We start from the raw sequence: 23,071 nt of genomic DNA on the forward strand, positions 1-23,071 counted from the left end.
TTTACAAAATACTGATGCTTGGGACTTGCCCTGGAAAGTCTAATTTTATTGGCCTCAAGTTGACCCTGGCCCTTAGGCTCTAGACTAGGACTTTTATTATCATTTAAAATAAACTGGACAGCACAGTGGTTCGCCTGTAATCCCAGCACTTTGGGAGGCCGAGGCGGGTGGATCACCTGAGGTTGGGACCTGACCAACATGGAGAAACCGTCTCTACTAAAAATACAAAATTAGCAGGGGGTGGTGGCACATGCCTGTAATCCCACCTACTCGGGAGGCTGAGGCAGGAGAACTGCTTGAACTCAGGGGGTGGAGGTTGAGGTGAGCTGAGATTGCACCGTTGCATCCCAGCCTGGGCAACAAGAGAGAAACTGTGTCTCAAAACAAAAAAACAAAACAAAACAAAAAAACTACACACTGTATCTAACATGGTGCTAGGCACAGTAAACAACCACATTTGATTACTTTTTATTTTATTTTTATTTTTTGAGACAGAGTCTCTCTCTGAAGCCCAGGCTGGAGTGCAATGGCATGATCTCGGCTCACCACAACCTCCACCTCCTGGGTTCAAGAGATTCTCTAGCCTCAGCCTCCCAAGTAGCTGGGATTACAGGTGCCCGCCACCATTCCTGGCTAATTTTTGTATTTTTAGTAGAGATGAGGTTTCACTACATTGGCCAGGCTGGTCTCAAACTCTTGACCTTATGTGATCCACTCGCCTTGGCCTCCCAAAGTGTTAGGATTACAGGCATGAGCCACTGCACCTGGCCTTTTATATTATTTTTGAGACGGAGTCTCGCTCTGTTGCCCAGGCTGGAGTACAGTGGCAGGATCCCAGCTCACTGCAACCCCCACCTCCTGGATTCAAGCGATTCTGCTGCCTCAGCCTCCCAAGTAGCTGGGACTACAGGCACGTGCCACCACACCTGGCTAATTTTTCTATTTTTAGTAGAGATGAGGTTTCACCACATTGGCCAGGCTGGTCTCAAACTCTTGACCTCATGTGATCCACTCGCCTTGGCCTCCCAAAGTGTTAGGATTACAGGCATGAGCCACTGCACCTGGCCTTTTATATTATTTTTGAGACAGAGTCTCGCTCTGTTGCCCAGGCTGGAGAGTACAGTGGCAGGATCCCAGCTCACTGCAACCCCCACCTCCTGGATTCAAGCGATTCTCCTGCCTCAGCCTCCCAAGTAGCTGGGACTACAGGCACGTGCCACCACACCTGGCTAATTTTTGTATTTTTTAGTAGAGACAGGGTTTCACCATGTTGGCCGGGCTGGTCTCGAACTCCTGACCTCAGGTGATCTACCCACCTCGGCCTCCCAAAGTGCTGGGATTACAGGCATGAGTCACCATGCCTGGTACAACCACATTTGTTTATTAAAGTGATATGCTAAATGAAGGGACTGCTAATTAAGTGACTATCTGTATCTCTCAAGCTCAGGACAGTGTTCTTGAAAAGCGTATCTATTTATTGTACATATCTATCAAAAAGATTTCTCAAAATTAAAATGAATTCTAATTAAAATACATACAGGCCAGGCATGGTAGCTGATGCCTATAATTCCAGCACTTTGGGAGGCCAAAGCAAGAGAATAGCTTGAGGACAGGAGTTCAGGACCAGCCTGGGCAACACAGTGAGACCAGGTCTCTTAATTTAAAAAAAAAAAAATTAACGAGATGTGGTGGTGTGCACCCATAGTCCCAGCTACTCTGAAGGCTGAGTCTGTAGTGAGCTATGATCACGTCACTGCACTCAAGCCTGGGCAACAGAGTGAGACTCTGTCTCTATTTTTATAAATAAACAAACAAACAGAGCCTCCAAAATTGGTGATTTTAAATTAGCAGCTCTATCGCCACCACAGTTCTGTCATCTAATTATGAAGGACACATACAAAGAATCTGTAAATGAAAATTAGCTAGTTTAAAAATTGAATCTCTAAGTAATACCAAAATAACAGACAAAATAAATCAGAAATCTCATATAATGCTTTTTCCAAATTCTAGAGCTGAGGGCAAGCCGTAGGTTTTTTGTTTGTTTGTTTCTGTTTTTTTTTTCCTGGCAAACATGCCATGTTTAATATACCTTTAAAGTTAATTCCCAAAGTGTGAACAAGTATCTGTAAATGAAAGTAAATAACTCAAAGAAAAAATTTAAAGAATAAGCAAATTTATAAGCAGAATATGTAAATATTTAAGCAGAATATGCAGCATTACCTTCTGACTCTTCCAAAAGACAATGCTCTCAAAACATGTGTTTGGGAATATGGTTATTTATGCAGCACTCAGGAGGGCACACAGATAAAGGCCCCAAAGGGAAAAACACAGCTGAACCTAAGCCTGACCCAGCCATATTCTGTACAGGCTGGGCTGCTGCTGGGTCCACTTTAGAGCAGGACTGAATGTTAGCTTCTACCCCCGGCAGGCAGACCCTTGGCTCTTACGGGAGAGTTGCTGTGATCCTTCCAAGGTCCAGGAAATAAGCAAGCACCCGAGGCATAGAGAAATTAAAATTTGTCTTGGGCCTAGAGACCATAGCCTGCCTGGGCCAACGGCTGTCTGCACACCTTAGGACACACTGCTCACTTCACCTTCCTGGCCTTTCCTTCTGTCCTCTGCAGAACCAAACTCAACGTCAGGCCATGGTTTCTGCTCATCAAAGAATGACTGCTGCGTGATCACTAATGTGCCACCACCTGTACTTCAGTGTCTCAAGGTCTCCCCTGCTGCTGACATTTGGAACAGGCTGGTCAGGATACTGAGGATGCTGGACTCTCCTTCGCAGTGGTCTTTGTATAAACCCAAGGGGAATGGGAATTTGGAGACAAAGGAAGCCATCCTGGAGCAGCCAAATAAAGCCTTTAATCTTTAAGGACAGGGAGGTTCTTATTTCAAGACCTAAAGCAAATTCCTAAGTGAATAAACAAATGGGTAGGAATTTATAGCCTCAATAAATCAACTAAGTTGAATGTAGCACTAGATCATATTTGGCAGTAAAGCAAAAACCAAAAACCAGAATCTGGCCTGAAGGGCTGTTCCCACCTGTGGTGCCAGTTCACAGGTGTAGCGGCAGAAGATGGACACAGGGTGCACACTGTCCTGGAGGCAGGAAACAGGCAGGCAGGAAGGTCTGGGGAGAATTGGGGGGCAGGGAGGCAGGGAGGGGGTCACCCCACTGACCCCAGCTCTGGTGACAGAATACGTTCTACATTTTTATGGCCCAGTTTTTAAACATTCTGGTTTTTCAGCATCGATTGCCACTGTTTGCTATTCATGCCTCATAGTCTAAAAGGCTGTACATAAGCCACGTGTTACAGATGAAAAGCCGAGGCTTGTGTACAAGATGCACTGTCCATTGGAACTGGACACAGCCCATCTTTCCTGATGGCCATGATGAGGATCCTTTTGGTTCCCCATTTACACAACCACAGGATCCCAAATGGATGGTGAAAGACAGTGACACCAAAAGAAATCTGACAAGCCAAACTATTAAGTGCAATAAAATCCTAAGATAGAATTGTTATAATTAGAAAAAAATAATTACTATTTTAGAAAAAAAAAATTAACTTGTCTGGTTTCCTCAGCTTTTGACTGTCGTATTTTCTTAGAATGACAGTGTTTGGCCTCCCTCCAGCAGTTCAGAATTAGAAACCTACCCCAATCATATCTATCCCTTCTTTTACCTGACTTTGCTTTCTCTTTCCTATCTCTTTCTTCTCTTTCTGTACTTTCTGAACAGATACTCAAGCATAATTAGACTACTTTGAAGAACAAAGACATTATTTCCTAAGAGGTCTGAGCTGTCAACGATTTTGTATTTGGATCAGGAAACGGGAAAAGTAAAGGTACAATCACTCCAGAGGGCCCCCACTCTCAAATAATGCAGCACATTCCTGCTAAGCTACAGTGGGGTGTTCTGGGCACCACTGGATTCACTGGTGCCACATCATGCACGTACACAACTGATGTTTTCCATCCTGACGACCTGCAGGCTGGATGACACTTAATGCAGCCCCTCAAGACTACAAGAAGAGCACTTCCATTCCCTGCTGCTGCCTATCAAAGAGAAATATGCAGAAAACAAAGATTTTAAAAAACAGACCCTGTCCCCAGTTTTAAGGGCAATATAGAAAAAAATGACGCTGAGCTCATCATGCTTAAGAAGAAATGCTGTGTCCCTGAACTCAATCTAGAAAGCTTTCTGTTGCCACTTCCCCCTTTTTGTTTTTACCATTTCCTGCTAAAAGAGTAAAACATTTTCTTTGGGCAAATTTAAAGGGTTTTTTTGTTGTTTTGTACTTTAATTTCCCATACTGCATTTGACAAAGTATAAACGGTTTTTTTTGTGTGTGTGTGTTTTTTTTTTTTTTTTGAGACAGTCCTGCTCTGTCACCAGGCTGGAGTGCAGTGGCACGATCCCAGCTCACTGCAACCTCCGCCTCCCGGGTTCAAGCCATTCTCCTGCCTCAGCCTCCCGAGTAGCTGGGATTACAGGCACCCACCACCATGCCCAGGTAATTTTTGTATTTTTAGTAGAGACGGGGTTTCACCATGTTGGCCAGGATGGTCTCGATCTCCTGATCTCGTGATCCACCGGCCTCGGCCTCCCAAAGTGCTGGGATTACAGGCGTGAGCCACTGCGCCCAGCCCATAAAGGGTATTTTTTAAGAAAAAAAAGTTTCACTGCATGCCACCAAATAAAAGTTGTCATTTATATTTCAGGAGGCTGACTTCCTTTTGCATGCTTTGAGCTGTGAAACTGGGCCAATAATAGGAGGTACTGATGGACAGACACAGAGTCCTTTCCTGAGAGAACAAAAGCCATTCTAACAACCAGGGGAGCCCACAAGATCATCTGTGTTGATGAAGCCTGTTTCTATTGATGCAGTTTCTGCGCTTGGTGGTGATGAAGAAGGGCATACCCTGAGTGTACTATGTAAAGCCTTCCCATCAAACAGCATCTGTAAAACTGCAAGGGAAAAAACACATCCAGGGTCAGGCATTTATGGTAGCTCCTCTAGGTCTCCACTCTTGCACCTGAGACTGCAGAGGTTTTGCTTCCCACGGGGGCACAGGGCTCCTTAGGTTGCCACATATCAATAAACACTCAGTGCCTGCAAGAGGCTTTTCTATCAGCTCAGTCAGGCGGATGGCCACCTGTCTGCTTTCAGAGGTGGCAGATGGCTTTCCCAGGCGCTGCTCTTGCACACTTTCCTTGCGGGGTGCAGGTCCCTCTGTGGACATCCCTTAGATTGCAGGACTGGGAGGTGTGGGCCTTCAGGGCCTTGCTGAACAGCAGCTGGGCAGGGAGTGTGGCAGAGGTGCCAGCGTTCCCTCTGCCAGTTTGACGGTGATTTCCTTTTCCTCCTACTGTCCAGGGTAACTGTTTGAACAACCTGCCCTAGTTCCTTTAACGGGGGAGGAAGAGAGCGCTGGGCCCTCAGTCTGAGGACTTTAAAAGCCCTGCGGAGCACCAGCAGCACTGTGGCAGAGTGGCAGGTGGCAGAGTGGTAGGAGAGGGGTCTCCAGAGCCTCTGACTGTGATGGAATCTGCCCTAATGGGCTGCTGTGCATATGAATGAGGCAGGAAGGGAAATGCTTAGCGAGGCAGGCATCTCGAATGAGGACTGGGCAGTGAGCAGCACAATGAGGCCGCACAGTGCACGCACCCGTAATCCCAGCACGTTGGGAGGCCAAAGTAGGAGAACTACCTGGGACAGGAGCTCAAGGCCAGCCTGGGCAATATAACAAGACTCTGCTCTCTACAAATGAACAAAGTAAACTGAACTAAATAGGTCTCCTCAGAGGTTGGGGAAATATAACTAGAAGGCCTGATATTTCCTTCCCAGACCCCAGAGACTATGTCTGGGGTCAATGCCCCCTTAATCCTGCCAAGGGCCTCTAAAACTGGTCCAGGACCCTGTGCCCCATGCTGCTGTCCCCTCTCTAGCACTTGCTCACCCAACCCCTGACTCTCCAGCGCCTTTCAGTCTCTCGCAGGGGCCCCAAATCTTCTGCCTCCTCCAAACATATGCTTCACTGCTATTCTCGAAAGTCCCCTGGCCATCCAGCCTAATCAGGCTCTCTCACCATGTTGTGTCAGACTCACTCCTTTCCCTTCTGTCTGCAACAAAACATTTATCTCTAACATGATGGACAGAATCTCTCCCCACGAATAAGTAGCGTAGCTCTTGTTGTCGATACTCTATCACCAGTGCCCAGAATTTGGATGCTCAAGAAGTATTGGTGGGATGAAGCTAATGAATGAGGTCTGCAGTTTCTATCGTGAACCACTTTCTCATTAGGTAGAAAAATTAGTTCTGTAGGATAAGATGAGTTTCTTAAACACAACTTGGACCATTCAAAATATGTTCAAGGGAAAGTAAGAATTTATAAAAAATTTAAGATTCAAGTGATATAAATATTATGCAACATATATATAAAAGGCAAACATCACACAAATTTCAATCTCACCCATCAACTGACAGACATTCATAATAATATCACCTAATGGCCAGGTGCAGTGGCTCACACCTGTAATCCCAGCACTTTGGAAGGATAAGGCAGGAGGATCACTGGAGCCCAAGAGTTCGAGACCAGCCTGGACAACATGGCAAAACCCTGCCTCTACAAAAAATACAAAAATTAGCTGGGTGTCATGACACGTGCTTGTAGTTCCAGTTACTCAGGAAGCTGAGGTGGGAGGATTGTTTGAGCCTGGGAGGTCGAGACTATAATGAGCCAAGACCATGCCACTGCAGTCCAGCCTGGGTGACAGAGGGAGACCCTGTCTCAAAAACAGTAATAATAATAATACCATCCATCTAATGACAGCAGGGGTGGGGGAAATGGGCACTGAGGCTCTCTTGGTAGGAAGGCAAAATTTCCTAATCATGTTGGAAATCACCTTGGCAACAGTTTCAAAATTTTAAATATTCATACTCTTTGACCCATCAAATCTCAAATTACGCTAAATAATTGGACACTAACAAAGGAACAAAAGTTAGACATATGAAAGTTGCTAATAATAGCAAGAAGAACTAGGAAGAAGCCAGTTGTCCATCAATAGGAAGCTAATTAAATAAACGATGAGCCCATTTAGCACAAGGATGCTGGGTGCACATCATATAGGATCTTTACTGGCAAAGTCAGTGACTATTCTTCTAAAATTTCCCTGAAGTCATGATATGCTGCAGGCAGGAGTTTCTTCCAGCTACCATTCCACCAACTGTTGGTCTATCCTCATGGGCAACAGTGAAGTTTGTGAAGGCCTCCTAACATTACTGCCTGTTTCCTCACTGGTCTGCATTTTATCCCTCTTTCTTTGCTTCTGTACAAGCAAACTAGCACCATCACCTGCACACCCTCTTCAGTATGTGTCAAAACACAGCAAGTACCCACAAGAGGCAACAAAGGTACAAACTCCACATCTGCAGGCCTCAGGCTAGGAGGTGGCAGGAGACCTATGCAGACCTGTGCAGAGTGCATAGGGTGGCACTCCGGGCACACGTGAACTTGGACCCCTTGTCCATATCGGCCACCCCCCAGAACACCTTTCAGGGTCAGACAGCACTGTGCCACACCAGTGCCAAGGGAGGCTGGCATCCATGGGATAAGCAGGTGCTATGTAGTCATTCAAAGCAATGCCATCTCTGTGTGAAGACCTGGATGAAAATCCAGAATATAGTGGTTTTACAGCTTATAAAATCATATGTGAAAATGCAAAAATATAGGTGTATGAACAGTGTGAAAAGTTATAACCAAAATGTTAACAATAGTTACTGTTAAATTAATCTGGAATTATTTTAGCATATATGAGATGACAAAACTATTTTCTCCCAAACAAGTATATAATTACCCTAGCCTGCATTAATGATGCCTCCTTTGTAAAAAAAAAAAAAAAAAAAAAAAAAAAAAAAAAAAAAATTGCATATAACATTTCTATTTCACTGTTTCTTCTATACATTTAAAAAAATCAGAATAACATGCTGCTCTAATCACTGTGGTTAATGACAAAATATCTCATATTATCTTCTCATTACTGATGTATAATAACTTTGTCTAGGTGGGGGTAAGCAGGGAAAGAATTTTGCTCTGTCGCCCAGACTGGAGTGCAGTGGTGCGATCTCGGCTCACTGCAACCTCCATCTCCCAGGTTCAAGCAATTCTCATGCCACAGCCTCCCAAGTAGCTGGGACTACAAGCATGTACCACCATGCCTGCTGAGTTTTTTTATTTTTAGTAGAAACAGGGTTTCACCATGTTGGCCAGACTGGTCTTGAACTCCTGGCCTCAAGTGATCCTCCCACCTCAGCCTCCAAAAAGTGCTAGGATTATAGGCGTGAGCCACTGTGCCTGGCCAAGAACTTTTTATATTAAGGATGCTAAATCTTTGTCTGACACTATAGAAGTGTACGTTAAAAATATTTCCCTCTATCATTTGTCTCTTTTATTTAGGATTTTTTAAATTAAGGAGCATTTTAAATTTTTATGTATTTCTACTCTATTCATCTTTTTCTTTATGGTTTCTTGATGTTCTCCTCTGTCCTTAAGAGTGGGTAAATATTCTTTTTATTTTAGGGCTTTACACTTTACATTCAGTCTCTCTGGAATTTATTTTGGTATATAGTGGGACGTAGGGTTCTAAATTTCTGTATCTCTAAATAGTTACCCAAGCAATTCTTCACTGTGTTTAAATTGCCACCTTGAACACGTTACTTTTTTTTTTTTTTTTTTTTTTTGAGATGGAGTCTCACTCTGTCACCCAGCCTGGAGTGCAGTGGCGCGATCTCTGCTCACTGCAACTTCCGCCTCCCAGGTTCAGGCAATTCTCCTGCCTCAGCCTCCCAAGTAGCTGGGATTACAGGCATGCACCAGCATGCCCGACTAATTTTTGTATTTTTAGTAGAGACAGGGTTTCACCATATTGGCCAGGCTGGTCTTGAACTCCTGACCCCGTGATCTACCCGCCTTGGCCTCCTAAAGTGCTGGGATTACAGGTGTGAGCCATCACGCCCCGGCCACACATGTTACAGTTTTATGTTTGAGGCTAAAGATGGTAGATTTAACTATTTCCTCTTAAAATGCCACTAAAATAACAGTAAAATTTTAAAAGGATATAAAACCATAGTGGTCAGAATGAGAGGAGAGACACCAATACCACGTTAGAAGCTGGAAAACAGAAGGACAGGAATTAAGGTGACAGATCCAGAAAAGTCCAAAACCAGCACAGGGGAAGACAAGGCACATGAACCAACAGCACCAGGTACCCGTGGCGGGAGGATCAGGTGGAGGCCAGGATCAGGGGGACAACTGGAAAAACCCCTCTGGGCTTCTACCTCACTGAACAGAGTGGGGCCACTGCCCCAATTCATCAAGAGACTGAAGATTTATTCTCTGCAGAGGGTAAACCATAGAAGGTTTGGACTACGAAGGCCAGATACACTAACAGCAGAAGTATGTTAAAGTTTAGAAAACAGTGTGGAGAACCCCCAGCCATCTTCCGCAGCTCTCAGAGAGCTGGAAGCTGGACGCAGGCCAAGGTGAGCTTAGCAACAAAAGATACAGGGCCCACCGCCCCTGCAATCCCACGCTATGCGGCTGCTGAACCTCCAGTCCCTGGTCCACACTGAAGCTTGCCGTCTGCAACCACAGAATCCCCATGTTGCCAGACTCACTCAGGCCCCTGCACTCTGACTTCCCTAGATAGGAAGCTGAGTCTGACCAATCCCAGCCACAACTGCATGAAATCTATTTGAAAAAGGAACAATATCTTTTCAATATTGTATGTTCTCATCTAAAAACAAACTGTATCTTTCCACTTAAATATTATGTCTCTCAGTAAAGTTTAATGATTTTCTTGATAAACAAGTCTATGTGTGTTTTTTGGTTTTTTTTGAGACAGAGTCTTACTCGCTCACCCAGGCTGGAGTGCAGTGGTGCAATCTCAGCTCACTGGAATTACAGGCATGCGCCACCTCGCCTAGGTAACATTCTATGTATTTCTTATGTAATTCTTAGATGTGTATTTTGTTGTTGCTATTGCTACTGTGAAATAAAAGTTTATCCTGTTCCATCTTTCCAGCCAGCTGGTTACTGGTATATAAGAAAGCTATCAGTTGGTATATTTATTTTGCATTTGAAAATCTTACACCCGGGACCGGGCGTGGTGGCTCACGCCTGTAATCCTAGCACTTTGGGAGGCCGAGATGGGTGGATCACGAGGTCAGGAGATCGAGACCATTCTGGCTAACACGGTGAAACCTCGTCTCTACTAAAAATACAAAAAAATAGCTGGGCGTGGTGGCGGGCGCCTGTAGTCCCAGCTACTCGGGAGGTTGAGGCAGGAGAAGGGCGTGAACCCAGGAGGCGGAGCTTGCAGTGAGCCAAGATCGCGCCACTGCACTCCAGCCTGGGGGACAGAGCGACACTCCGTCTCAAAACACACACACACAAAAAAAGAAAAGAAAATCTTACACCCGGGCATGGTGGCTCATGCCTGTAATCCCAGCATGTTTGGAGATCGAGGCGGGTGGATCACATGAGGTCAGGATTTTGAGACTAGCCTGGCCAACATGGTGAAAACCCGTCTCTACTAAAAATACACAGAAAAAATTAGCCGGGCGTGGTGGGACATGCCTGTAATTCCAGCTACTCAGGAGGCTAAGGCAGGAGAAGCACTTGAACCCAGCAGGCGGAGGTTGTGGCGAGCCGACATTGTGCCATTGCACTCCAGCCTGGGCAACAGAGCAAGACTCCGTCAAAAAAGAAAGAAGAGAAAAGGCTGGGCACAGTGGCTTACAATCCCAGCACTTTGGGAGGCCCAGCTGGGTGGATAACGAGGTCAGGAGTTCAAAACCAGTCTGGCCAAGATGGTGAAACCCCGTGTCTACTAAAAATACAAAAATCAGCCGGGCGTGGTGGCGGGTGCCTATAGTCCTATCTACTCGGGAGGCTGAGGCAGAGAATTGCTTGAACCCCGGAAATGGAGGTTGCAGTGAGCTGAGATCGTGCCACTGCACTCCAGCCTAGGTCACAGAGCGAGACTCTGTCTCAAAAAGAGACAGAAGGGGAGGGGAGGACAGGGGAGGGGAGGGGAGGGGAGGACAGGGGAGGGGAGGGGAGGGAAGGACAGGGGAGGGGACTCCATGAGTTTTGAGAATTTTTACTTGTTTTTTTTTTTGTCGTTGTTTTTTGAGACGGAGTTTCGCTCTTGTTGCCCAGGCTAGAGTGCAATGGCGCGATCTTGGCTCACCACAACTTCCAACTCCCGGGTTCAAGCAATTCTCCTGCCTCAGACTCCCGAGTAGATGGGATTGCAGGCGTGCACCACCACCCCCGGCTAATTTTGTATTTTTACTAGAGACAGGTTTCTCCATGTTGGTCAGGCTACTCTCGAAGTCCCAACCTCAGGTGATCTGCCCACCTCGGCCTCCCAAAGTGCTGGGATTACAGGCGTGAACCACTGTGCCCCACCTTTTGCTTGATTTTTTTTTGGAGTTTTTCAAGTAGAAAGTCACTGCAATCAATGGCAATTTTGACTCCTCCTTTTTATAAGGGTTATCTATTTCTCATCTTCCAATAATGTCTAGAACATTCAGAGTATTTTATAGTAGAGGTGAGAACAAATAAAAAGTATTATTTATTTGAATTTCCATTCATTTAACAAATATTTATCAAGTGTTCACCAGGTGCCAGCAGTAAATAAAATGATTGACATTTTACTTTTTTTTTTTTTTTGAGACAGTCTCGCTCTGTTGCCAGGCTGGAGTGCAGTGGTGCAATCTTGGCTCACCACAACCTCCGCCTCCCAGGTTCAAATGATTCTCCTGCCTCAGCCTCCCGAGTAGCTGGTACTACAGGTACACGCACCCACGCCCAGCTAATTTTTGTATTTTTAGTAGAGACGGGGTTTCACCATGTTGGCCAGGATGGTGTGCATCTCCTGACCTCGTGATCCACTCGCCTCGGCCTCCCAAAGTGCTGGGAGAGCAGGCGTGAGTCACCGCGCCTGGCTGACATTTACTTTTCATTATAATGTTGGTTGATGAGATGGATGCCTTTAATCAATATTTAATTTTAAGGGGGCAGGCACGGTGGCTCATTCCTGTAATCTCAGCGTTTTGGGAGGCCAAGGCAGGTGGTTTACCTGAGGTCAGGAGTTTGAGACCAGCCTGACCAACATGGTGAAACCCCATCTCCACTAAAATACAAAATTAGCTGGGCATGGTGGCACATGCCCGTAATCTCAGATACTTGGGAGGCTGAGGCAGCAGAATCGCTTGAACCCAGGAGGCGGAGGTTGCAGTGAGTTGAGATTGTGCCATTGCACTCCAGCCTGGGCAATAAGGGAGAAACTCTATCTCACAAAAAAAAAAAAAAAAAAAAAAGAAATTAATTTTAAATGCAGTATGTGGGCAACTTATCAATGAAGAATTAGAAATGAAGGTGCAAAAAAAAAGCTTTAGAATAAACAAACACAAGCATCTGCATTTTCATCCAGTTGAAAACCTCTAAGCCCTAAGGCTCCTTGTGCTGAGAATGGAGCAGGAAAACCTCCTCCCCACTACTGTATCCCACAGGCCTGATCATCAGGACAGGTCACAGGCCCCAGGACCCTGCCTTTCAGCCTTCCGGGTCAAGGCCATACTAAGACTCTCCTAAACTAGCTCTCAAAATCATTCACCTTCACTTTTTATTCAAACAAAACAAAAACTCATGATAAGGCAATATTCTAGAAATTTATCTTCAGATGACAAAGGTGCCTTAGTCCATTTTTTGTGTTGCTATATTAGGAATACCTGAGGCTAGGTAATTTATAAAGAAAAGAGGTTTATTTGGCTCACAGTTCTGCAGGCTAGACAAGAAGCATGGTGCCCACATCCACATCTGGTGATGGCTTCAGGTTGCTTCCACTCAGGGTGGAAAGCAAGGGGATGTGGTGGGCAGAGATCACAGAGCAGAGGGGAGGGAAGGTGCCAGCCTCCTTTTACAGGAACTCAGAGTCAGAACTCATTCATTCCCATAAGAGTGGACCCAGCCATTCATAAGGAATCTTCCCCCAGGGTGACCCAGACACCTCCTACCTCCTGCCAGGCCCCACCTTCAACATGAGGATCAAATTTCAACATGAGACTTGGCAGGGCCAAACAAACCATATCTAAACCATACCTAACGGCCTACAGAGCTATTTTGTTATATTTCCTGTTCCCAAAACATACGTCACTAAATTAAGATGACACATAGAAATGCAAATTAAACCATGAGGTTCCATTTTCACCTAAATTATTGGCAAAGAATAAGAATATAAGAATACTGACAGTATCAAAAGAGTAACTCTGGGCAAACACTCTCACACCGCCAATGGGAGCTGCTCTCTGGCCCTCTGAAGAGGTGACCATACAGATCGGGGGCCCAAGTCCTGAGGCGGAGATGGCTAGGAGACCACCAAAACCTTGTACTGTCCCTTCCCTATGGAGTGTAGAGTTGGGCATGGGAATGGCTGCCTAGCTGGGGGCTACATTTCCAGCTCAACATGGAGGCAGGTGTAGCCAGGTAAGTAGTTCTCACCTATGCAACGTGAGTAAGGCCTCATGTGGCTGGCTGCTGGTACAGCACCAAGTGTTATCCTAACTAAGTCTTAAAGATTAATACTCTACATGGTCATTTTTGTTTCTAGCTTAACAATAGCTTTTTTGAAAAAGGTCGTATGTTTACACAGTTCAAAAACTAAAACAAAGTCTCACTGCCAACTTGTCACCATGTATCCTGTCCCCATCATGCCCACAGATAAGCATTTTTATTTGCTACTTATTTATCCTTCCAGTGTTTCCTTACACAAATACAGGTACATGTTCTCATTCCTTTTTCTCATAAAAAGGTAGTATTGTAAACTGTTTTACACCTTGATTTTTTTTTCTATCAACAAGATATCCAAGAAATTTCTCCACATCAATGCTTACCTATTTTACAGCTCCTAACTGGGTTGGCATAACATAGGTTATTAAGCCAGTTTCCCATTGCTGGACAATCAGGTGGTTTCCAGCAATCAGTGCTACAATGAATCACTCTGTACATACCTAATTTTATATGTACAGATAGGACACTCTTAGAACGGAAATTACTGGATCAAAGAGTAAATGCATTTACATTATTAAAAGATTATCCTCCCAAATCCTTGCTTCCCTCAGCCCTCACTAACAAAGTGGTTGTCAAAGATGCATTTTCTCCAATCTGATAGGTGAGAAATGGCATCTTGGTGTAGTTTTGACTTTCATTAATTAATAAAGTGTTCACCAGGTGCAGGGCCTCACACCTATAATCCCAGCACTTTAAGAGGCTGAGGTGGGAGGATTGCTTGAGGCCAGGAGTTCAAGACCAGCCTGGACAACATAGGTTTCTACAAAAAATTTAAACATTAGCTAAGCATGGTGGTGTGTGCCTATACTCCCAGCTACTCAGGAGGCTGAGGTGGGAGGACTGCTTGAGCCCGGGAGGTCAAGGCTGTAGTGAGCTGAGATCGCACCACTGCACTCCAGCCTGGCTGACATAGTAAGACCCTTAAAAATTAAATAAATATTGTTAATTCTTTCACATATTGAAGGGTTATATTTCCTTTTCAATGAATTATGCTATCTTTCGCATATTTTTCATTGGGCCTTGAACTTTTTTCTTTTCAATCCCTAGAAGTTCTTTATTATTACACCTCTTTACCTATGAGTTGCAAATATTTGTATTTTGTCATTATTTAAGTCATGCAGATTTTTTTCATATTACAAAGTCAAATTTATTCTAAGTCTTTTCTTTTTTTTTTTTTTTTTTTTAAGAAGGAGTTTCACTCTTGTTGCCCAGGCTGGAGTGCAATGGTGTGATCTCGGCTTACCGCAACCTCCACCTCCCAGGTTCAAGCGATTCTCCTGCCTCAGCGTCCCTAGTAGCTAGGATTACAGGCATGTGCCAACACGCCTGGCTAGTTTTGTATTTTTAGTAGAGATGGGGTTTCTCCATGTTGGTCAGGCTGGTCTCGAACTCCCGACCTCAGTTGATCTGCCTGCCTCAGCCTCCCAAAGTGCTGGGATTACAGGCATGAACCACCGCACCCAGTTTTCTTTTCAGCCATCTTAATAGAATTTGGACTCTTGAGTTATAGTTAGAAAGCCCTCCTCCATTTCAAGACTTTAGAATTTCACTCCTGTTTTCTTCTAGTACTTCTTGGTTTCTTGTTTACAGAGTAAGATATGGATCCAGATTTATTTTATTTCAAATGGCTACTCAATTGTCCCAAAAACCTTTATTAACAATCAAAATCAACCTTGACTCCACTCAACTATTATTCCAACTTCACCTCAAACTAAATTCACAAGTGTATTTGGGTCTATTTGGGAATCTCTGTCCTGTCACACTGGCCTGTTATTCCTGAGCTGAGCACCAGACCCCACACACCTCTCTTCTTTTTCCAGAGGCTCATGGCACTTCTGTAGGTCATTTTTTTTTCTTTTTTTAATATACCCTTGGTACGAGTACGAGATCTCTATATTTTTTCATCTGAACTTCAGAATCAGCTTGTATTGAACAAGAGAGAAACAGATGGGCATTTTAAAATTTGGGATTCTGTTAGATGAATAATCTGAGGAAGGTTTTTTGAATTTGTCTTCTCTTCCTTTATATCTTACAACCAACTACTGTTGTTTGTATACAAGAAAGCTACAGATTACAGCACACTAATTTTACATCTCTTTAATAGGGGATAGTGTGTCCATATACTGAGATGACATGTAGTCATTAAAAAACAAAGAATGAGTGTTCATACGGTGACATGGAGGGAGCAGAAAGGGCTTACAGTTTTGTGGGAGGAGGGACCATTCATATTAAGAAAGGGGAAATGGGGGGCAGAGAATTTGCCACATATACTTCAGCAATTTAAAAAATTTTACACATTTTTCCAATTTTTTTACACATAACAAAATTTACCATCATAACCATTTTCACGTGTACAGTTCAGTGGTAACATGTTCATATGTTCATACTGTTGTGTAATCACCACTACCATCCATCTCTGTAACTCTTTCCATCTGTAAAGCTGAAACTCTGTACCCATTAAACAGTAACTCCCATTCTCCATCCCCCAGCCCATGGCAACCACCCTTCCACTTTCTGCTACTAGTACCTTGACGACTCTAGTGCCTCACGGAAGTGGAATCATACAGTACTTGTCTTTTTGTGACTGGCTTACTTCATTTAGCATAATGTCTTCAAGGTTCATTCATGTTGTAGCATATTTCAGAAATTCTTTCCATTGTTCAGATATACCACATTTTGCTTATCCATTCATCCATGGGTGGACATCTGGGTTGCTTCCATGTTTTAGCTATTGTGAATAGTGCTGCTATGAACATGGGTGTACAAATAAATGGCTCTTAGAGACCCTGTTTTCAATTATTTTTGGTAGATACCCAGAAGTGCAGCTGCTGCATTATACGGTAATTCTATGTTCAATTTTTAAAGAGACAGCCATATTGTTTTCCACAGTTTCTGTACCATTTTTATTCCCACTAACAGTGTGGAAGGGTTCCAATTTCTCATATCATTGCCAACATTTACTATTTTTTGTTATTTAGTTTTTATTCATAAACTTAACACTGCAATCCAGCTAGGCATGGAAGGGAACAAGGAAAACATGGAACCCAAAGGGAACTGCAGCAAGAGCACAAAGATTCTAGGATACTGAGAGCAAATGGGGTGGAGTGGTGCTCTCCTGAGCTACAGAAGGAATGGTCTGGTGGTTAAGATAAAACACAAGTCAAACTTATTAGAGTTGTTCACAGTCAGCAATGGTGATCTTCTTGCTGGTCTTGCCATTCCTGGAACCACAGCGCTCCATGGCCTCCACAATATTCTTGCCTTCTTTCGCCTTGCCACAGACCACATGCTTGCCATCCAACCACTCAGTCTTGGCAGTGCAGATGAAAAACTGGGAACCGCTTGTGTTGGGTCCAGCATTTGCCATGGACAAGATGCCAGGACCTGTATGCTTTAAGATGAAGTTTTCATCACCAAATTTCTCCCTGTAAATGGACTTGCCACCAGTGCCATTATGGCGTGTGAAGTCACCACCCTGATACATAAACCCTGGAATAATTCTGTGAAAGCAGAAACCCTTAAAACCAAATCCTTTCTCGCCAGTGCTCAGAGCATGAAAGTTTTCTGCTGTCTTTGGAATCTTGTCTGCAAACAGGTTGAAGGAGACGCGGCCCAAGGGCTTGCCTTCGTCAGAAATGTTGAAGAACAGTGGGGTTGACCATGGCTGATAGTACAGGGCTCCCAGCGGCGGTGGCATCTGCAAAGCCTACTTTCTTTTAAAAAAATTATTAGCCATCCTCAGACAGGCGCAGTGGCTCATGCCTGTAATTCCAGTGCTTTGGGAGGCTGAGGCAGGATTGCTTAATTCATGAGTTTGGGACCAGCTTGGGCAACATATTTAGACCCTCTTTCTATCAAAAATTAAAAACCTAGCCAGGTGTAGTGGCATGCACCTATAATCCCGGCTACTCGGGAGGCTGAAGTGGGAAGACCGCTTGAGCCAGGGAGATCAAGGCTGCAGTAAGCCATGATTGCACCACTGTAGTCCAGCCTGGGTGACAGAGAAGGACCACATTTCAAAAGTAAAAAAAAAAAAATTAGCCATCCTAATTGGTGTGAGGTGGTATCTCATTGTGGTTTTGATTTCCATTTCCCTAATGGATTAGTAATGTTGGGCATCTATTCATGTGCTTATAAGTCATCTATCCGTCTTTAGAGAAATGTCTCTTCGAGTTCTAGGCCCATTTTTGAATTGGTGTTTTGTTGTGGAGTTTTAAAATTTCTCTATATATTCTAGATAAAGTTAAAATGCAGCAACAGCTACCAAATCTAAGAGGCCTAAAGAACCACAGCTTATTTCTTCCTCTAGCTATGGGTCCAGCACAGGTCAGCTGGAGTTCTACTAAACACATTACTCAGGAACCTGTCTTGCAGAAACTCCATCACTTTGCGACACTGCCACCTCCACACAAGGCTTTAGGGTTTGCTGCAGCAGGGGCAGAGGGCACGAAGGATCACGTACCTGCTCTTAACCACTTCTGCCTACCGAAGTGACACGTCACTTCCATTCAGATTGTGAGACCGCGTCTCAGTTCAAGAGGGTAAGATCCCAAACCAGGAGTGCCAGTGAGCACTGATGTTGTGTCCACAGGTTTAAATAGCTACACATGCATGCACAACACATTAAGTAAGCTATTTTATAACTTCACACTGGAAAAACTTGCTCTTTAAAGGAGCTCTGGCCAGGCATAGTGGCTCACCCCTGTAATGCCAGCACTCTGCTGTAATGCAGCACTCTGTGGGGGCTGAGGCGAGAGGATTGCGTAAGGCCAGGAGAATGAGACCAGTGTGGGCAGCACAGCAAGACCCTGTTTCTCTGTCTCTGTTATAAAAAAAAAAAAAAAAAAAAAAAAAAAGCCCTTTGTAGATTTTTTGTTAACAAAGGACATTTTTAGATATAAGTGGGTCCTTGCCCTTTGTTTTTTCCTATCTGGAAAGACTGGGCTTTCAGGTTATTTTCTTAAAGAAATGCACATAACCACTGCGGGAATTCCTACTTAAATTGATTACAGTGGACCCGAACACACTCATCCTTCAAAGCTTTCAATGCCTTGGGGCGCTGACTGTGGGGGGTCCCCTTGAGTCACAGTGATGCATCAGATCTCTCATGCATCCCAGTGATTACTGGGGTACACAGGTCTCCCTGGAGGTCTTGCTTCCCTACACCCTCAGCTGGCACCCAGAGCTTCCCAGTCACAACCAAAGCACTGGAGGTTGAAGGTGCCAAGACAACAAGGGGGCCACAGAGAAGGTCACCAACTCCAAGACAAGGCTCTGTGGAAGACTCAGAGGCCACCAACTCCAAGAAAAGACTTCTGTGCCCTCAGAAGCCCACCCCTCAAGCACAGCCGCAGAGTCACCAATGCTGTCAGAGAAGGAAAGCAATATGCTGATGAATAAACTATTTCTCTCATATCATTGCCAACATTTACTATTTTTTGTTAAAAAATAGTGACACTGGCTCAATATTTTCAACCCATAATAATTTCCCCTTGTAATAGTCAGGATGTATAAGAGAGACAGCCCTAAGCAGGGGCAGGAGAGCACAGCGATTAGAGCATGAGTAGTGGAGATGGCAGGTCTGCCACTTGGATGGGTGTGCGACCCTGGGCAAGCTACTTAACCATCCATGCCTTGGCTTCCTCATCCGTGAAGAGGGCGACCCACCAATCTCATGAGGCAGCTGTGAGCATTCCATGAATTCACACACGTAAAGCACTTAAGGAAACGGTATCTGGTACACAGTTCTCAATCAATGTTATTTTTATTAATTCTTCTTGTGCCTTTGTTTATTGACTTTTTTTTTTTTTTTTTTTTTTTTGGTAGAGACAGGTTTCACCATGTTTCCTAGGCTGGTCTCAAACTCCTGAGCTCAAGCAATCCTCCTTCCTCAGCCTCCCAAAGTACTGGGATTACAGGTGTGAGCCACACACCAGGCCCTTCACCATTTATTTTTAATTGTTCTGCCTTTACTGTTCTACTTCCTCTTCCTTCCCTCCCATCATGAGCAAGCACCAACTTACCAGAAGCTATTTCTGAAAGACACTGGGGAGTCCAGGAAGAACGAGAGTGATCAGCTAATTAGGAAGATTCCTACTTTAAAGGAGAGACCACAGACTGAGACACTGGACTGGTGGTCACGGTTCCTACACAAAAGGCCCCCAAGGAGTGTCTATGTCCCCTCTCGTCCCCATGGGCAATGCGTACATTGGGGTGTGGGACACTGGTACCAAGCCGCTCTATCAGGATGGTAGCCCTGCGCTGGATTTCACTGTGGCTGGCCCTTAGAACACTGTTTACAACCTGGAGGCAGCAGCAGGCTCTAATGCACAGAAATGCCTGATTTTTTAAAAACCAAAACACCTGGTTATAAAACGCTTAGTAACCATCTTGACTGCTTCATCTTCAACCCTATTCATCTCTCTTCAGAAGTGATTCCTCCCAACATAACCCTCCCTGCTTCCTGACACTCCCCAAAGAACTGGTTCCTAGATTTTTATGTTTCATGAACTAATAAAATGTTCTATAAAATGGGGACTGACCTAATATTGCCGGGTTTTTATTTTGCCAAGTAAGGATCTCAGAAACTTGATAGAAAGGCCACTGTCTCAGGGTTCAATCATTATACAAAGTTAGCTTCATGCCAGTTCTCTACATTTATTTTCTCATTTCCCTTCCTCACAGTAAAAAAGTAGTCCAAAATACTGTGGATCCCAAGCTGGTCTCGAACTCCTTGGACTCAAGTGACCTGCCTGCCCCAGTCTCCCAAACTGCTGGGCTTGCAGGCATAAGCCACAGTGCCTGGTCGCCTAGATTTTTAATGTGAAAGCTAAAGTCATCAATTGAAGATCTTTCTTTTTTACTATAGGCATTCAGTGCTATATTTTCACTTTCCTCAAGCATGCTTTCGGGGCATACGTGTGTCTTCCTTTTCATTCCATGTGAGCTACTTTGTAATTTCACTTGTTGTTTTTTTAGAGAGGGGATCTTGCTCTGTCACCCAGGCTGGAGTGCAGTGGCACGCTCATAGCTCACTGAAGCCCCAAATTCCTGGGTTCAAGCGATCCCACCATCTTGGTCTCCCAAAGTGCTGGGATTATAGGTATGAGCCACCACACCTGGGTGTTAACATTTCTTAAAGCATGGGTCTGCTGATGATGAATTATCTCAGCCTCTTCTTTTTTTTTTTTTTAAGAAACAAGATCTTACTCTGTCACCTGCGCTTAAGTGCAGTCTCCACCTCCTGGCCTTAAGTGATCCTCCTGCCTCCCAAGTAGCTAGGACCACAGGTGCACACCACCATGCTCAGCTAATCTTTGACTTTTCGTAAAGATGGAGTCTATAAAACATAGCCAGTTTGGCTATGTTTCCCAGGCTGGACTGGAACTCCTGGGCTCAAGTGATCCTTCCATCTTGGCCTCCCAAAGTGTTTGGATTACAGGCATGAGCCACCACACCTGGCCCTCTTTCAGCTTTTTTATATCTGAAAACTTCACTATTTTGCCTTTGAAGATATTTGGGGTGGGAGGAATGACAACATAAAAAGGTATTTTCACCTGGTCAAGAATTTTGGACGGATAGCTTTTTCTTTCAGTACAGTCATGCAAACTGCATAATAGCATTTCAGCCAACAGTGGACCACTTATACAATGGTTGTCCCATATGATTATAATAGAACTAAAAAATTCCTATTGCCTAATGTCACGGCTGTAGCGTCACAGTGAAAAGCATTACTTACATTTGTGGTGATGTGGTATAAACAAACCACTGCAAGTTGTATAAAAATGTATATTCATGTCCTAAGCCTTCACATTCACTCACCACTCACTAACTGACTCACCCAGAGCAACCTCCAGTCCTGCAAGCTCCAATCATGGTAAGTGCCCTATACTGTACTGTTTTTTATCTTTTATATTGTATTTTCACTGTACCTTTTCTATGTGTAGATACATAAATACTTAACATTGTGTCACAACTGCCTACAGGACTCAGTACAGTATCATGCTGTGCAGGTTTGCAGCCTAGGAGCAATAGGCCTTACCACATAGCCCAGGCGTGTAATAGGCCGTACCACCTATGTTTGTGTAAATACACTCTGATCTTCGCGTGACAATGCACTTGCCTAACAACGAGTTGCTCAGAAGGTGTACCTGTTATTGAGTGACATTACTATATTGAGTGACATTACTACATGGCATGACAGCATCAAAGATGTTGCTTCAAGGCCAGGCGCAGTGACTCAAACCTGTAATCCCAGCATTTTGGGAAGCCGGAGCGGGTGGATCACCTGAGGTCAGGAGTTCAAGACCGGCCTGGCCAACATGGTAAAACTCTGTATCTACTAAAAATACAAAAATCAGCCGGGTGTGGTGGCGGGCACCTGCCTGTAATCCTGGCTACTTGGGGGGCTGAGGCAGGAGAATTGCTTGAATCCGGAAGATGAAGGTTGCAGTGAGCAGAGATTGTGCCACTGTGCTCCAGCCTGGGATACAGACTGAGAAACCGTCTCAAAAAAAAATTAAAAAAATAAAGATGTTGCTTCACTGAATTCTTACTTGCTTTTCTTTTAAGAAACCTTCTTTGCCCATATCTTTGTTCCTGTGTGCACAGTATGTCTTTTTTCCTCTGGTTGGTTTGAAGGTTTTTTTTTTCTTTATCACTGATTTTGAGCAATTTGATTACAAAGTGCCTTGGTATAGTGCTTCATGTTTCTTATGCAGGAGATTAATTAAGCTTCTTAGCAGTGGGTTTACAGTTTTCACCAAGCTTGTAAAGTTTCTGGCCACTATTTCTTCAAATATTTTTTCTCTCCTTTCTCCTCTTCTTTGAGGACTTTAATTATCAGTATAATAGGCTACCTGAAGTTGTCCCATAGCATAGTGATGCATTTATTTATTTATTTATTGACAGGGTCTCGCTCTGTTGCCCAGACCAGAGTGTAGTGGCTTGATCATGGCTCATGCAGTCTTGACCTCCCAGGCTCAAGCAATCCTCCCATCTTAGCCTCCCAATTAGTTGGAATCAAAGGCGTGCACACCACGCCTGGCTAATTGTTTAATTTTTTTCTTTTTTGATGAGGTCTCCCTTTGTTGCCCAGGCTGGTCTCAGATTCCTGGGCTCAAGTGATCCTCCTTCTTTATCCTCCCAAAGTGCTAGGATTACAGGTGTGCTGGGATTACACACATGGTCGGAGTACAGGTGTGTGCCACCACACCTGGCCTAGTAATGATGCTTTTGAAAATCTGTTTGGTTTTCTTTTCCCCAGGTTTCATGTTGAATAGTTGAGCTCTTTCTTTAGCAGTGTTTAATCTGCCCTTCAATGTAATTCCCTTCAGTGTAAACTTTACCTCACACATTGTGGTTTTCATCTTCAGAAATTCAATTTGGGTAATTTTCAGATTTTCCATGACTCTCCACTTAACTTCTAGAA

General features: G+C 44.2%; 1 protein-coding gene and 1 pseudogene across 6 annotated transcripts in view; both read right to left on the bottom strand.

Annotated features, from left to right (window-relative positions):
• The window catches only part of ABHD12 (abhydrolase domain containing 12, lysophospholipase), a 96,165-nt gene that overhangs the window by 56,721 nt on the left and 16,373 nt on the right, over positions 1-23,071 (bottom strand). The window lies entirely within an intron of this gene.
• Positions 11,141-18,452, bottom strand: LOC129138232 (peptidyl-prolyl cis-trans isomerase A-like; annotated as a pseudogene).

The sequence above is a fragment of the Pan troglodytes genome, chromosome 21 (genome assembly GCF_028858775.2).
Source record: "Pan troglodytes isolate AG18354 chromosome 21, NHGRI_mPanTro3-v2.0_pri, whole genome shotgun sequence".
Lineage (NCBI taxonomy): Eukaryota > Metazoa > Chordata > Mammalia > Primates > Hominidae > Pan > Pan troglodytes.